A 15989-nucleotide genomic window follows, 5' to 3' on the forward strand; every position below is an offset into this window, starting at 1 on the left:
ACTAGTCTCTTTATTTATGCATAAACTCTACCAGTTTTATTTCCTAGCAAAGAAAAGGGGGGACCTTTGTATTATTCTCACAAAATGTATTTTGCAGAAATATCTGAATGTTGTTGAAGTAGCAAAATGAACTGTAGAGAGGTGAATTGTTTTGATCTAATTAAATTATGGTACCTAATCTAATTGTAAGATAATTTTTGAACTGAAGAAATTATTCAGAAAAATTCCCCAAATATCCTTCCATTCTCACACTATACATTTCAGAATTTCACATAAATCCAAACACTTCCATTTCCAGGTCAGGTCAAAAAATCTAAACTGTTTGGTTTGTAGCAGTTTTCACAGACACAGGAGCCCATTATCCAGAAACAGCTGTCTTACTAATACTTGTTTCTCTTAGGAGGCACTCCACACAAGCAGGGACTCCGCTGGTGTTGTGTTTGTTCTGTATTAATGGTTAAGGGAAGGTAAAGGGGTCTTTCTGATAGTTTTTCCTGTGGCACAGATTTTGTGCTGTGGTAATGCTTATTGTCATTTTGGGAAAAATAGTTTTTTATATATAATTCTTATGTAATCATTTTGATACAGTTCTATAAAATTATATATAATATGAAATATATATTTGAGAAAAATAATTATCTATATTATCTATATCTGTTTAGGCCCTGTTTATCTAAAGTATTGCTAAGTCTTGCTACAGTATAATATTTTCCTTTATGGTTTGAATTAAAGCAAATGTTAAAGGAAAACAAACCCTGAAGCGAACCTCCCGATAGCTTCATAGCTGCTATTTACTTACTGTTAATTTTACTGAAGTTTATGCTTCAACAGAGCAAAACACAGTGGTCTGAAACTAGTTTAATAGAAACCCAAGTGTTTCTAGTGAGCCCTCTGGACAGAGCTTTGTCTTTAAGGTAGGGGTAATCTAGTGTATTGGAGGGTCCTGGACTTGTATCAGAGGACTTGAGTTTGAATCTTGACTGTTGAGTATCATTGTTGTGACCTTGAGGAAGTTGCTAAATATTTGAATTTTCAATTACTTTCCTCAGTGAAAGTGAGACAAGAATGATCTCACAGGCTCAAATGAGAAAATTAATAAGTTAATTTTAAAAACTCCCTTTTTGTTGGAAATGCATCTATAAAGTCATACTTCTATATAGAACTCACAGTGAAAAGGAATCATCGAATGTAGTTGGGATTTTCAGATATTCTAGGTTTTACCCATTTAAAGCACCAAACATTTTTTTCTAGTTGAACTATTTTGATTGAGCATTTTTCTAAACATTATTTTACATGTATCTGCTTTGTAAAATGCACGGGTATTATTGCCTTACATTTGTATATTCATTCATTAAGTCTTTAACGAAAATTTGTTGAGTGCTATTCTGCTCCAGGCACTGTGCTAAGCCTTGTACATAAACTGATGGAAAAATGGACATACAGAGTGTATGAACTAGTAGGAAGACACGCACTCAACAGGTAAAACAAACACACATAAATGATACACACATTGTGATAACTGCTAAGAAGAAAAACAAGAGGGCACTATGAGAAGAAACAGAGGGGAAAAACTACTGTACGTTGAGTGGTCAGGAAAGCTCTCTCTGAGAAAGTGAAATTGAAGCTGAGATCTGAAGGATGAGAGCCAGCCGCCTTACAGAATGTGGGGGAGAGCATTCCAGGTACTGGAAACGAGGAAAAGAGGCCTCGTAAGAAAAAAAAGGCCCTTTTTGTTTTCAAGAAACTGACAGAAATTCAGTGTGACTAGAACACAGGAAACATGGAGAAGACTGGTCTGACAAAAGATACAGAATCCTGTATAGTTTATAAAACATATTTATAGCGTAAAACCAGTTGAGATGCAGAAGACTTTTTTTGTTTCCATGTATAGACACTGAGGGTTAAGGGGGCTGACTTGCCCAAGGTCACCCTGCTGGGAGGGGAGGATGAAAGCTCCAGCCTCCTTTGACCCCTAGTCCTAGGCTCTTTGTGCTGTGAAAATTTCCTAGCTGAACAGTTTCATACTTTTCTGATGTCTGAGGCCATTATTATGTAATCAGTCACTGAAATGAAACCCTAATGGGCTGTTGAGGTGTGAAAGGCCCATTGCCCTGTAAGATCTTTTGAATTCTTATGTCTGAATCATAGTTTTTCTGTCTGCTGTTGGGTTGCTCTCATTTGATTTCAGCTATTCCCTTATCTGTTTTTGAGGAGCTGCAGACATAGAAACCAACATGTTTAGTTTATTAGGCACGTGTAAAGTAATAGCCAATGGCTTCTGTGTGAGAGCCCATTGGATTGTTGTAATATTTGTTGTCTCAGTAGGACAGGCAGTCATGTTTGACTATTCCTAATTGTAAAATTGATTTTACTTTGAAAATATTTGCCAAAAAATAAATCATGTTTAAATGAGGGAGATATTTACGTAAAGTTGTTGATGTCTGAGGAGCCACTCTTATCCCATTCTCTTAAGAGTTTCAAATCAATTGTGAATAATCACAGGAGTTAGACAAAGATGACAATACCAGGTTTATTGTTAATAAAGCCAGACTGGACAGCTGTCCATGAACCTAAGGCCTAAATCATGCTTCCCCTTCTTTACCCAAGCTGAACTTAACAAATGCAATCAGACCTCTGTCTCCAGAACCAGAAGACAGAGAAAGAACGCTATGTACATCTGGAAGGCAGGCTGCATCTGAAGAAGGTAGCCCAGGAAGGGTTAATGAAACCTGCCCTGTGACCTTTTCTTCTGTTACTCATCAGAAAGGAAAGAAGTAATACCTGATACTCACAAGAAAGTTTTTATTTTATAAAATGGAATAAAAATATGAGAAAAGGGAGAAAATGATTTCTTCCACATTAAGGTAAAAGCAAACCGTTATGATTTAATTAGACAACATTAACAAGTAAAGGTATTATGTCTTGTGAACATACATACTTAGTATCAAATAGGATAATTTCAGTGTTACGGCTTAGTAGGCTAGGAGTCAGAGACGACTTTTACTTACTTTATTATTTAGGAGAAGCCGTAGAAGAACAGTGAGCTCCAGTTTCGTCATCTGTCATAACGAGTGCTATAAATACATGCTCTGTCTGAGAGAAACAGATGCTACTGTGACTATGAAAGGGTGGTAGGAAAAGAGAATGACATCTGAGTACCTACTGTATGCCAACCAATGTGTTAGATGCTTTTCAGGATATCTTGTGTTATCACCATAATCAAACAAGTGTTATTTTCATTTTTCAAAGAAATTGAGTGTCAGATTCTACAACAACCATTTTTTGAGCATTTATGATAAGCCAGTCTCTGTGAATACAGTGGTGAACAGGGATACCATAAGAAAGTGGCATTTCAACACAGGTATGGAGAGTGAGGGGAGCTGGGCACATAGAGGGAGGGTTGCCTGGTCGTGTTCCTCTCTAACCAGCTTTCCTCTACACCTTCCTCAGATGGTCTTCCTGGTGTCTATTTAGTCAGAAACCGGGATGGCATTCTCGATGCTCCTCTTTCTCTTATCCCATACACCCATAGGTACAAAGGTCCTGAAATAGCGTAGAGATTGGGATGTTTATGGAATAGAGAGAACATCATTTCTTGTATGCTTTGAGAGTTAGAATTGTGTCTTAAGTGCATAGGGAAGACACAGAAGCGCTTTAGACTGGAATATTGTGAACCTACTCTTGGAAGAAGGCAGTTCTCCATGGGTCTCTCACATTTCTGTATGTGTTATGAGTAATACCTGATACTCCAGAGTTCCTCCAGACTAGATTGGGTCACTGGCCTACTTATCACAATGGGTGGATCTGAAGCTGACTGTTAGATTGTCAAAAACATTTCCATGTCCATTGTCGTTGTCACAGACTCCCTTTTCAAGGATGTTTGTGAACAACTTTAGAAGAAAGTCATAGTACCTCCCTCCATAGCAAAGAGCAGGCATGCTTACTGTCCAGAATGATAATAAAGATAATGTCTTCCTTTGGAACCAAGGGCAGGCTTGTTTACTGCCCATTATAAAAAATATTTGATGTCCCTACATTCAGGGTCGTTTGCTGCAATACAATCAATTGCATGTACAGGTGTCATGTCACCTTGAGGGAACTGGGGATCAGAGAACTGTCACAAGAAAATGCTGATACCTGGGCTTCCTTTATTGGAAGTAATAAGTCTCATTATTGTGAGTAATAAGTCTCTGACCGAGAAGTCTTGTGTATCCTGCCAGCATCTGTGAAATTGTGGCAGGCTAACTTATTAGCTTGTGAATAAGATAAAACTCAAACCCTTCGTAGTTGTTGGCAGTTTTAGGGATGAGGATGGGGTCCTGATAGAGACATAAGTTTCTGGAAGAGAAAGGATGAAGACCTCCTGGGCCAATTGATGAGATTTGAGAGGAATCCATGGACATCATTAGTGAATATGTTGATCAACTTGTTTGGTCAGTTAGGGAATAAATGACCCTCCATTTTATCATCTGTTGATGAGGAAGAATTGGAGAGATGATTATAATCCAAGTACCTGGAAATACGTTCAAAGTCAGCTGTTTGAAAGGTGCCCTGGATGTTACTAGCCCTGTTCCAGGCATGGAGATGTTTTTGACAATCTAACAGTCAGCTTCAGATCCACCCATTGTGACAAGTAGGCCAGTGACCCAATCTAGTCTGGAGGAAGGTTCTGACCCTCTTTGTAACAACAGTTATAATTTCATGCTCTGGCATACAAGGAAGGAAATTTGTAACCACTATAGGTAGAAACCAAGCAAATAGCTATAACCTTGGGTGGTTCCCTTAGAAGATGAAGGTGTGGGGTATGTAATACTTGTTCAGGAAGTATTAACCCTCAAGGTTCTTTTAGTTGCACCATTTTACAGCTTATCCCCTCCTGTAGACTATCACGCCAATCTTAGATTCACTAGGAGACTTAGAATTTCTTAGAGTGGGGCCAGGCTGCTATAAGGGAGCTTTGGTTACCTTGGGGGAGATTTCCTTGAAAGAGAAAAGCTCCCATAGGAAGCCATGGATGAGGTATTGACTAGTCTTTGGGTCCTTTTTGCCCTAGAATGGGTTTGTAATGCTGATGAAGATTACCTATTGGAAAATGAGAAACTGACCTAATGAAATCTAGACAAATTCTTACCGTTAGCCCTGTTGCCTCGCAAAACTCTCATAATTCTTTTGGTGAAGCAGTGATAGAACATGAGATGTTATAATAATGGGGCAGTAAATGCCCTCAATTGAAACAGACTCCTTAAAAAAAATAGCTGCTGTGTAGGTCAAGCCCAAATCAAACAAATGGAACAAATTCTATAGCCACAGCCAGAAAGTGTTTATGGCTGCTAAGTCTAGGGGTTCCCAGAACTGGAATAGATGGTGTCTGTAATGATCTTGCTGCCAAATATAGAGCATTGCATGGAATGAAAATAGTAGAAGTTTATTTGATTGAGCCCTGAGCCAGCTGCCAATCAAAACTGAAAGTAAATACATCTTGTTTACTAACATAGAACTGTTCTCTCCCTCTCTGCCCCTGATTCCCCCTCCTCGGACTCTACTTCAGCTTTAGCTTCTTTAAGGAGGAAAGAATGGAGCTGGGTTCTCTCTGTCCTGAAAGAGGTCCACAGTTCTTACGTGCCTCTCTCTAAGTATGCTGGGAAACTCTGGCGAGGGCAGGGACTTAAACTTTTATGGCTCTGTGAGATACACATTAAGGAAATATTAACTGGCCCAATTTATCATCCTGCCCAGTCCGATGAAGGAGGGGATAGCTGAATTCAGCCAAGGTGGTTTGAACATGGTTTGCAGTGGGGGAAGGAAGCTAGCAGACCTTACAGGTGGGGCCTTTGTTCCAATTAGTGTGTCTTTGTTGTAGCTTCCCCTGCTGAATTGTAGATGACTGTACTATGGATGTTTATGAAGTCCAGAGGGGAGTCTCCTGACCAGGAAGAGTTGCAAGTACAGAAGTGCTTCTTCCTTTGGGGCCCCACAACCCTAATGACCTCTTTGGAGCTTCAGTTCTCTATGACTGATGGTATTGCTGATTGGAGCCTCTTGCAAAAGGAAGCAGCATTCACCCTTGGAGTTCTGGACTCACAGCTCTGACGTTGAAACAGGTATAGTCCTTTAAAGAAGGGTCTCTTCTAGTTAAACTGAATGCCTGGCCCGTGGAGACCTTGTAACTCTTTTTTTTTTTTGATGGAATCTTGCTCTGTCACCCAGTCTGGAGTGCAGTGGCGTGATCTAGGCTCACTGCAGGCTCCGCCTCCCGGGTTCACGCCATTCTCCTGCCTCAGCCTCCCCAGCAGCTGGGACTACAGGTGCACGCTGCCACGCCTGGCTAATGTTTTTGTATTTTTAGTAGAGACAGGGTTTCACCATGTTAGCCAGGATGGTCTGGATCTTCTGACCTCGTGATCCGCCCGCCTCGGCCTCCCAAAGTGCTGGGATTACAGGCGTGACCCACCGCGCCCGGCGAGACCTTGTAACTCTTGAGCCTGATATTCCCGCTTTCGGGTCCAGTCATACTCATTGAATAACAAGGGAAGGGCCCAACAGGCCTGGGTTGTCAAATGGAAATGGCAAATTTAGGAATGCAGCCAGCCTGAGGCAAGCAGCATCTTAACCTCACTTGAGAAAGTGGCAGCTCTAATCTCCCACTCTGCTGCCTGATTCACCAAGGTTCCCCTAAGTACCTGGGCCTGCCTCACTTATGGATCAGCTAACCTGAAACCTAATGGTATCCAGTGGGTTATGTTCAGCCTCACCATCACCTACTCAACTAGAAATGGACATTGTTTCTGTGCTCAGTGTTCACAATCAAGGAAGTGCTCTTAGCCCTGGCCAATAGTCCCCTTAATGAATCTTGCTGTGTTTTTACTGTCTCTGGGAGTGTTGCAAGTGTTGCCAGTGACCTAGGTGTTTGGGCTGCCACTTGAAAAAATGCCAACTGGAAGATTATAAACTCCCCTCTTTGGGGCCACAAGCTGTGGAAATGGTTGGGCTGTCACAGTTATTTATATAGGTGGTAAGGGCCCATTTTCTGATGAAAAGCAATGGGAATCAAGCTGCTGGTTCCACTTGCACCACCCAGATTGCCACCACTGCTGCCTCGCTTCATCAGGGTGTTGGACATGCGACACACCCACAGCACAGACTGGGCACAAGGTGAAGGACTATGTGTTTCTGATATCGAGGTGACTGGCATCACAGACTTGGGGCTCCTGCCAATAGTTGACCTGTTTGTCTCAATGAAGGAAGACACATTGTACGTACAGGGAGTTACTTCTGCTAATTCTTAACAGATTTACTGCATTTGACTCCTCTTGAAACTGGCGGTGGTGCCTCACTGCTGTTGACACATTTTCAGGTTATGAGTTTGCCAGGTGCATTCCAGTTAGTCAAAGCCAGTGGTGCACCTTTTATTGTAGAAGCCAGGGCTGATAGTCAAAGTAGTTGATAGTCTTTCCATGCTCCCTGCAGTACATAGGCACTTTGTATTGTTGAATGTTGGAATGGCTTCCTAAAATCAACTCAAAAAGATTTAAAACTCTACCTGCCTAATCTCCTCCTGGTTTGGACACGTTAATAAGACAGTTGGGTCATTAACTGCAACTGGCCCAGTTAGGGATCATCCTCTTTTTGTCCTTTCTTGGTTATGATCAGGATGAAAATAGAGAGAGGTTATCTAGAACTATTTTGAAAATTCAGGAAATCATCCTGAACATTCCTAGACATGATGAATCTTTCTTTCTCCTAATACCTATCTCAGGCCAGACTGTTTGGTACATCTGCTGGGTGGCAGCCTGGTCAAAAGATGGAACAGGAATTCAAATTTATTCTGGTTCAGCCACTTGAGTTTTCTTATTGGATTGCATTATCTTAGGATATTGATCACTTGGTTGGGTAAACTGCTCACCAAGTGCCCCCAAACCTTGTATCCTTGAGTCTTCTTCCTGTATTCATGAAACGGAGGCTAGCTACCATGTTAGCTTGCACATAGGGTAAAATCTCAGACCTTGCATAATTCTTGACATTTACTTACGTATTGAAATAGTTTTAGCCACTTCCTGCCGAATGGATTGAAGAGTTAATGGTACAAATGGGGAGTTTATCAGTTATACCAGGGGATTTTAATTTATGGAGGTGACTGAGTGACAACATGGAGAGGCCAATGCCATCGAAAGATTATTTTTATTACTTGCATTTCCCAAGAGGAGGGGGGGCACTTACATTAAATGTAAGTAATTTTATTACTTACATTTCCCACGATGGGGCGCATGGGGAAGCACTGGGTTTGGTCAGGACGCAGAAGGAGGAAGGGAAAGCCTGGGCCATATCCTTTACTGGGGTTTCTGTGGGAAAGGGAAGGGCAGAGGAAACAGTTTAGGACTGGCTAGTTTGAGTAATTTCAGTGGGCTCTGGGTTGTAGGGGTGATACCTGGTTGTCTGGTACCTGGCCCTGGGAGATTTAGGGAAGGGGAGTATTGACTTACTGATGAGAAGTTGATAAAGGGGATAGTTGAGGGTGTGGTCTCTGGATTGGTTAGCTGCATATGAAGGGCATGATCCCAGGCCAGCCCTTTGCACTAAGAATTGGCTAGCTCTGGGAGGATAGTCTCTTCCCATTCAGTGAGGCCACAAATTCCAGAGCATTGGAATACAGAAAATAATGAAATAGAGTTGATATAACTGGCCTTGTGATAAATGGATGCCAAATAGACAAACACAATATAAGAAAACAGTTTTAGTGGAGAGAAACTGCTTAGGGGATTACTGTAGTAATCCAAATAGGAGATGACATTGGTTTTAACTAGAGAAGTGGCTGAAGAGATGAAGAGAAGTGAACAGATTTGAGATATATTTTGAAGCCTGCATCGATTCAATTTGATGATGAATTTAGATATAGAGTTTGTGGAAAGGGAGGACTCAGTGACTCCTGTTTCCGGCTTTACCTAAATGAAACATTTTGGACAGTAAATGTAGCATTGGTAGAGAAATAATAAAGAATTCAGCACTGGACATGTTCAAGTTCCATATGGCTGTGAGATTATTTATGTAGAGGTATAAGTTAGGCAGGAGAGTGAGAGAGTTTAGAACTAAGAGGATGAATCTCAGGTGGTGATAAAAATTTGGGAACCTACAGTATATAGACAGTAGTTAAGGCATGACACTAGATGAATTATCCAGTAGAGTTTGAATGACTGGGGGCAGATCATGCATTTGCCCACAGCCCCACCTCCATTTGACCTGCTTCTCTCTTTTAAATAACCATCTTGGCTTCTGAATGTACGTGAGTTTGTCAGCCTTAATAGGCAAGAAGGAAGACAATTAAGCAAATGGCAAATGAAATTATTGCATTGATTTCTACGTGGTATTTGTTATACAGTGGCATGGACATGATTTGTTAAGTGTTTAACTAAAAGTAGTCCCTTAGGTTTTGGATTTTATATTCTAATGTAGATAACACATCAGTAACCTGGCTAAGGAAGCTGTGGTGGCTGTTTAGTTTTGATTGCATGTGGTCTTTTTCAAAGTAGCAATTTAGGAGCTTATTGAACATACAGAAATTGTAAATTTTTTTTCTTCCTTCTCTAATGCTTGTCAGTAGTTATCAGAATTACATGACTATGCTTTTGTTTTTTTCTTTGTTCTCCCATGTTGGCTCTGTTTTATTTCTTAATGTCAAATATCATTTCTTGGAATCATTCAGGAAGTTATGTTTTAGTTAGTTTGCCAGTAATGAAAAGTGGCAAGAAATGCTGTAAAAGAACCCGGAGGTATTTCACAACTTTGGAGATGAAGGGTGCTTGATAGATTACTAGACAAGTAGTCTTACTAAACTGCTCACCAAGTGCCCCCATACCCTGGATCCTTGGGTCTTCTTCCTATATCCGTGCAACTGAGGCTACTGTGTTAGCTTACAAGCAGGGTAAAATCTCAGACTTTTCGTGATTCTTGCTGCCTACTTATGTGTACTCATGCTGAGAAGAGTAGAAGACACGAAGAAAGGAAGTATGTAAGCAGCTTCCTTGTGCTAAGAGTTATGGAGAGGGAGTAGACAAAGTAAATGTAAAGGATGCACCCCATGAAACTGCAGTAATTAATTTATTTTCTTGATTTTAAAAATATGTATATATGTAGCAAGACTTCTACCAAACTTAACAGGTGTCATGACTGACTAAATCTTGATTCGCATATTACTTTGAAGGATATTCATGCATCCAACAAATACCAGTGTAGTACTGACAATGGGCAAGTCACTGCTATTTAATATATCAGCTGTCAATAGTTCATAATAGCTTCACTTTTATCAGAATGTGTGGCTGACTCTCATAGATTGATGGACTCAAAAGCACTGTATAGAGGTTTTGGAGGTCAGGGTGCCATTTTCAACATTTTAAAACAAGGGAAATTAAGAATTTACCCATAGTAAGGCTCTACTGGTTTTTAAGAATATCCAGTTCCTTTGATTTTGGCTATCTTATTAACTATTAATAATTCGTACCTACAGGATGTCATAATAATTAGCAGCATTGAATGATTGCTGTGTGCTTGGTTTTAAACATGGGGTAATGAAAACCGTTATTGTTAAATAAAATATATATGGAAGATGGAGTCTTTCAGAATGTGTGGTTCATATTCAAAAATAAATACTGGCACTCTGAGATGGAAACCTCTATGTTTGTTCCCAGGTCACATAATTAATTGGTGGCAGTATGCTGGAACCAGAAGGGCATCCTAGACATCTCTGTTTATAAAATGTTATTAAAAATCATCTATGCAATTTTCCTACTTGGTTATAACGGTACAAAGTAAAGGGGTACCATTTACTTCTGTGTTTCTAGGAACACTTTGGTGTCCTGGTGTAAGCTGAGATAAAGATTATATTTCTCATCAGAAAAATTATAGTTATTTGTACTCTTTAAAAATTGAAACTGCAAATGACATTTGTTTTCACGTTTATATTTATAAAGTCTTCACCACACTTTGTTTGTTGTTCCTACCTCGCCCCTCTTTAAGATTAGGGAAGAAAATTACAATCCACCCAGGCTTCTTTAATGCATGAAGAAATTATTCTCCCAGAGTTTTAGGCAAGGTTCACTGGGCCTCTATTGTAACAGGAACAGACATATATTTTGCTTCAATGAATGTTTCTTGAGCTCATAAGCATTTTGAAAATATTGAATGACTTACAGTCCCTTAAGAAAGTAGCCATTTAAAAAAGCATATTCAGTTGAACTTTAAAAATATAATTTATACCACAATACTCAACAGGCTCCAACTGCTTGAAAGTATTTGGCTGCAAAGACATTATTTTTAGTGATCCTAACCATACTAGGAACAAAGAATTGCATCTGTCAAAATGGGATCTCTGGCGCTCTAAAATAATCCACATGCTTTGTGAACTTTGATGGAGTCAGGCAGCTCTCTGTCATATAAATATCATAGGGGCATCAAAACCTGGGCTGACCATGTGCTGCAGGTGGAATGCACACACTCACCCAGTTTCGCAGCAGAAGCAGCTGATACTAGTAGGGAGACAGCGCCGTCTTCAGTTCCTAAAGCCATTGGGGCGTCTGTGTGCTGTCCAAACCTGAAATAGGTAAATGATTCTTCATTCAATCCTCCCTTGAAAATGAAAATGACTTCAGTAAATACTTGTGCTACAAATTACTCAGATGCAGTATTTACTTCTTTCCTGTACATCACTGTATCATTTAGAGCCAAACTGTAAAGATTATGAGAAAAAAAGAAATACACTCAGAGTTAGATAAACAAATTAGAGACAGGAAATGCTACATTGAAATACTGTCTGAAGAACTTATGAAATGAGTTTAATCTTTCTTTTAAGATCTGTTAAGACATTTTTGAAGGGATGAGAGATGAGAGTTGGAAGATACTGTTTTCTTTAAAGAAAATAATTATTTTTCATAAGCTATTAGAATAAAAGGGAATGTTAATATCAGATAATAGCATTATTATCTGATTTTATTATCTAATCATTAAGGATTACTCACATTATCCTTATCTCTTGAATTTATCTATTCTTGTTTCATTTTCATTTCATTAGAAATTAATATATCCCTCTCTTTCGTAAACATAAAAGACTTTATTTTATAAAATATATTACATAAAATGTTAACATCTGTGTGAGCATTTATAATTGTGTTCATCCTTTCAGTCTACCTCAGATGAAAATATATACAAAATAAATTAAATAAAAATGCCTGTAATTATCTTTTCATTTTGTTGACATACATGTGTACCTAAAACTAGAAGAGAGCCCTGTACTTTTTAGGGTGAAGTAATAATGAAAGTGAAATCTTACATACCTTGTCTCATCCAAAAAAACGAGAACAAACAAAAATGTAAAATGTTGGTAGGGAACTTTAAATGAATACCATCCTTATTGATATTAACTTGCCATAAAGTGTTCCTCCTACAGAAATGTTTTGCTTTAAAGAAATTTAAAGTAAAATTTGCTTTTTGAAAATTTAATGCAGGGATTTAATTCTGAGTGGTTTACAACAATGGGTTATGAATGTATCACCATGACAGCAGGTTGCTAGAGTCTAGGAGTCAGGAGATGTGGCTTCATTAAAAGCACCTCCAGATAATGCCCTACGTTAGATTTCACTGAAAGACAGGAGCTGCTGATGAGGGTGACCTCTGACATCAAGTCATCTTACTATAAACAGAAGGGCGTGGAAAGCCATTGGTCGGAACCAGGAGTGTTTACTATCCAGGTCTCCTCCTATTTAACCTACATAACTGCACTGCTCCTGGAGCCCGAAGGTTCACGCCAGAGCAAGGTGCTTTTAAGGTTACCTGGGTGTTGGTTAGACTATAAACCTCTCAGAGCATTCTGTAAACCTCGAGACAGTTTCATTCTACTGACAATGGAGACTGGAATTTATTGGCTGTTGAACTTCACACACACGCACTACAGAACTGACTTCCAAATACAGCTGGAATAAATTTCAGGTTTTGGGGTTTTGAATGAGGTAAGTTGCATTTAGCTTTTGGTTGAAGCGTTATCATTATTATTATGTTCCATGGGCAGTCACACATTTAAGTGTAGGCAGTTCTATCTCAGAGAAAAATATTTTTCTTGTTAAAATAGGTTGTTTAGATTTTTCACAGTTTTTTAGTACAAGGATGATAGAAGAAACTTGTACATAGGAACTGAGCAAGCCAATCAATTAGAGAAAAGCCCTGATCTGTTTATGGCTAAAGTGTGAAACACACTTCGTCTTTGTTTACTTTATAAAATTCAGCTATTCAAATTACATTATGTTAATGTTGGGAGAAATGCAGGTAACGTGATAAGTGATAATAGATTACATTTCACTACAAAACTTTTAACAGTCAACTTTGTTTTCCCCTAATAGTACATGCTACTGCAGGATTTTAAAAAAACTAATACCAGCTATTTAAATGAAAGGCTTTTTTCTGCATAATTTGTTTTGAAATTTGTGCTGAATTTGAACTTTTCATTAGATTTGAGATGTAGTCATCTTGATAGATATGTCATATTTTTAAGAAAATGAGTGTTTCCCTCCATTTATGGAACTATTTTTTCCTGAAACCATAATAGTAAGATCAAGTTTAATTTTAACTTTTTAAAGAATCCTGTAGTGTTTAGTGAGGTTTACCTTCCTTTAGATGTGTACTGAGCACATACTTTGATTTAAAACCTTGATGTGGAAGGCTTTGGTATGCTTTGGTTTAAATTATTTAAATATATCTTTGTGTCTTTCTCAAGAAGAAGAAGTGTAAATTGCTGTTTTGCTGCATCAGAGCGTTGAGATGTGGGAGAATTGTCAAAATAATAACAGCATTTGTTTTGTTTAAGACGATTGAGGGAAGCTTTTCTGTGTTGGGGCTATTTTATTCTTGTGAGAACAACACAATTCAGGTGGAGAAAATAGATCTATTCTAAGTATTTGTGAGTACTGATTTACTGTTAGAGGTGGATAGTTAGGGAAGCTGCTGGAAGAAAGGGAGGATAGATTATCCCAGCCAATAAGTTTTCCCGTTTGGTTTACGGGGTCTACTGAGCATCAGTCAGCACTATCCAGTTTCCCACTTCTTTTCTGAGTTTTAGGTACTATTTTCTGAAATACTCTGCAATTGAATAATGATGTTACACTACCTTATTTTGCGTTTTGTTTGTTTTCTAACCGAAAGTTCACTAAACCACTAAAATATTACTTATCAAAAATGACCAAGAAAAGGAAATACCAGTAACCATATAATGGGTTCTAACTTTTTGCAGGGGGAAGAAGAGGGACAGAGAGACCAATTTTTTATCTCTACTTTGGTTTTTCTCTTTTCTTCTCCAAGTTCCTTATAAATTACTCTCGTTAGCAGTTTCAAAATTGTATGATCTAACTTTTTGATCCTGTAGCAACCCTGTAGAGGAAGATGGTTGTGTGAGTCCAGGGGCGGCACACATTTTGCTTTAGGGAAATGGTGCAGGCCAAATTTAACAGGTAATGCAGCTGTTGAAGAAATAGAAAAGCCAGATGACTTCCTACGTGTATTGAGGAAACCAGGATAAATTGTCCTTAGAACCAGCTCCCAGAAAGCCATTTTAATTGAGGTCAAAGAGGAAGAAATTGTGAGTATATCTCAATTATTTATTAGGTTTACCTAGAATGAGACCTTCACTACAGATATACCTAATCTATAATTCCTATACTCTTTAACCCTTGAGCATTCCTGCTGTATGAATCCCTTTAACATTTAGACTGCAGAGTGTATTTAATTGTTTATGACAGTCCAGAATTTAGGGACATAAAAATTGTGAAATTAACTGACTAAATTTTACTTTCATCTAAGGAATAAGCTTCTGCATATAAAAATTATTGTAATAAATTTCTTAGATTTTAGTTGAAGTTACACAGTTAATGATGCTGTTTCTTCTGGCCACATGCTTGTACGTGTGAAATGTTTCACATAGAACTATTTTCAGCTCTTAGTTTACAGGTAATTAAAATTTTTTTTTTAATTTGACAATTTGAGTATTTCTACTCAAACAAATCATATAATTTGCATTCTTGGTGTGTAAATTATGCTACAGTCAGTGTTTTATTAACTACTAATGAAGAATTTTATTTTAGGATTAAAACCTGAGAAAAGGTGATTTGTAATCTTTTTTTATAACAATGGTTATAGAAGAGAGATTTAATATAAAACTACTTTAAAATAGATTTTAAAACTCAAAAATGTTGCTGCGATGTTGTGGAAAATATTAGATTCAATCCAGCATGCTATAAATACATTTTTTCTTATTGTATAAAGCTTAATTTTAAAAATAAAGAACTTGATGCCAACATTCTTGAATTTTCTCTTTATAAATGTTGCTATTTTAATGGAAGATCAAGAAGATAAAATCTGTAAAATTCAAAAATATGCCTGTTTTACATAATTATTTTATCAATGTATTGTTCTAGAAATATTTATATTTTATATAAATTAATCTACAGATATATAGAGATATATGTTGTTAAATTTAAAATTGCTTTAAAATTTTGTGTGCATTCTATCAATTTGTTTTTAAAGTTAAAGAATTTCTAATTTTTTAAAAAGTTATGGTGATACTATTGGGCACATTAGGAGAGTTTTTATATATACTTTTAAAATGTTTTTTAAAGTTTAGGCATATATATGTACTTATACAGACATACGCACACAGATAAACTTTAACAAAACTTTTGCATATGAATTGAACAATTTTATATTGGTAAGTGAGACAACCTTTATAGTCAATTATTGTTCAAATTGAAAAGGTTAGTTGTCATTTTTACTTAATAGGTAAATGATGGTGTACTAGAGTATATTACATAATGATTGATATTTTATGTTTGGAAACATATGTAACTATGCCTGTGGCCAAATTCTTTTGAAGTTTAATGACCAAGATGAGCTGCATTTGTTAAGTGGTAGAGCACTGGCTTGTCTGGGGTCCTTTTGTGCTTGGCAGATCTTGATAAATG

At 37.8% G+C, this 15989-nt stretch overlaps 1 protein-coding gene and 1 long non-coding RNA gene across 11 annotated transcripts in view; one reads left to right on the top strand and one right to left on the bottom strand.

Annotated features, from left to right (window-relative positions):
• The window catches only part of EYA4 (EYA transcriptional coactivator and phosphatase 4), a 289717-nt gene that overhangs the window by 116623 nt on the left and 157105 nt on the right, over positions 1-15989 (top strand). The window lies entirely within an intron of this gene.
• LOC129398051 (uncharacterized) overlaps positions 1-15989 on the bottom strand; it is a 152522-nt gene that overhangs the window by 9430 nt on the left and 127103 nt on the right. Inside the window, exons 5-6 of the long non-coding RNA XR_008625781.2 lie at positions 11490-11581; positions 3009-3093 (exon numbers count right to left, since the gene is read on the bottom strand). This is a non-coding gene — a long non-coding RNA (uncharacterized LOC129398051). The remainder of the gene's footprint in view (positions 1-3008; positions 3094-11489; positions 11582-15989) is intronic.

Source organism: Pan paniscus, chromosome 5, assembly GCF_029289425.2.
Source record: "Pan paniscus chromosome 5, NHGRI_mPanPan1-v2.0_pri, whole genome shotgun sequence".
NCBI lineage: Eukaryota > Metazoa > Chordata > Mammalia > Primates > Hominidae > Pan > Pan paniscus.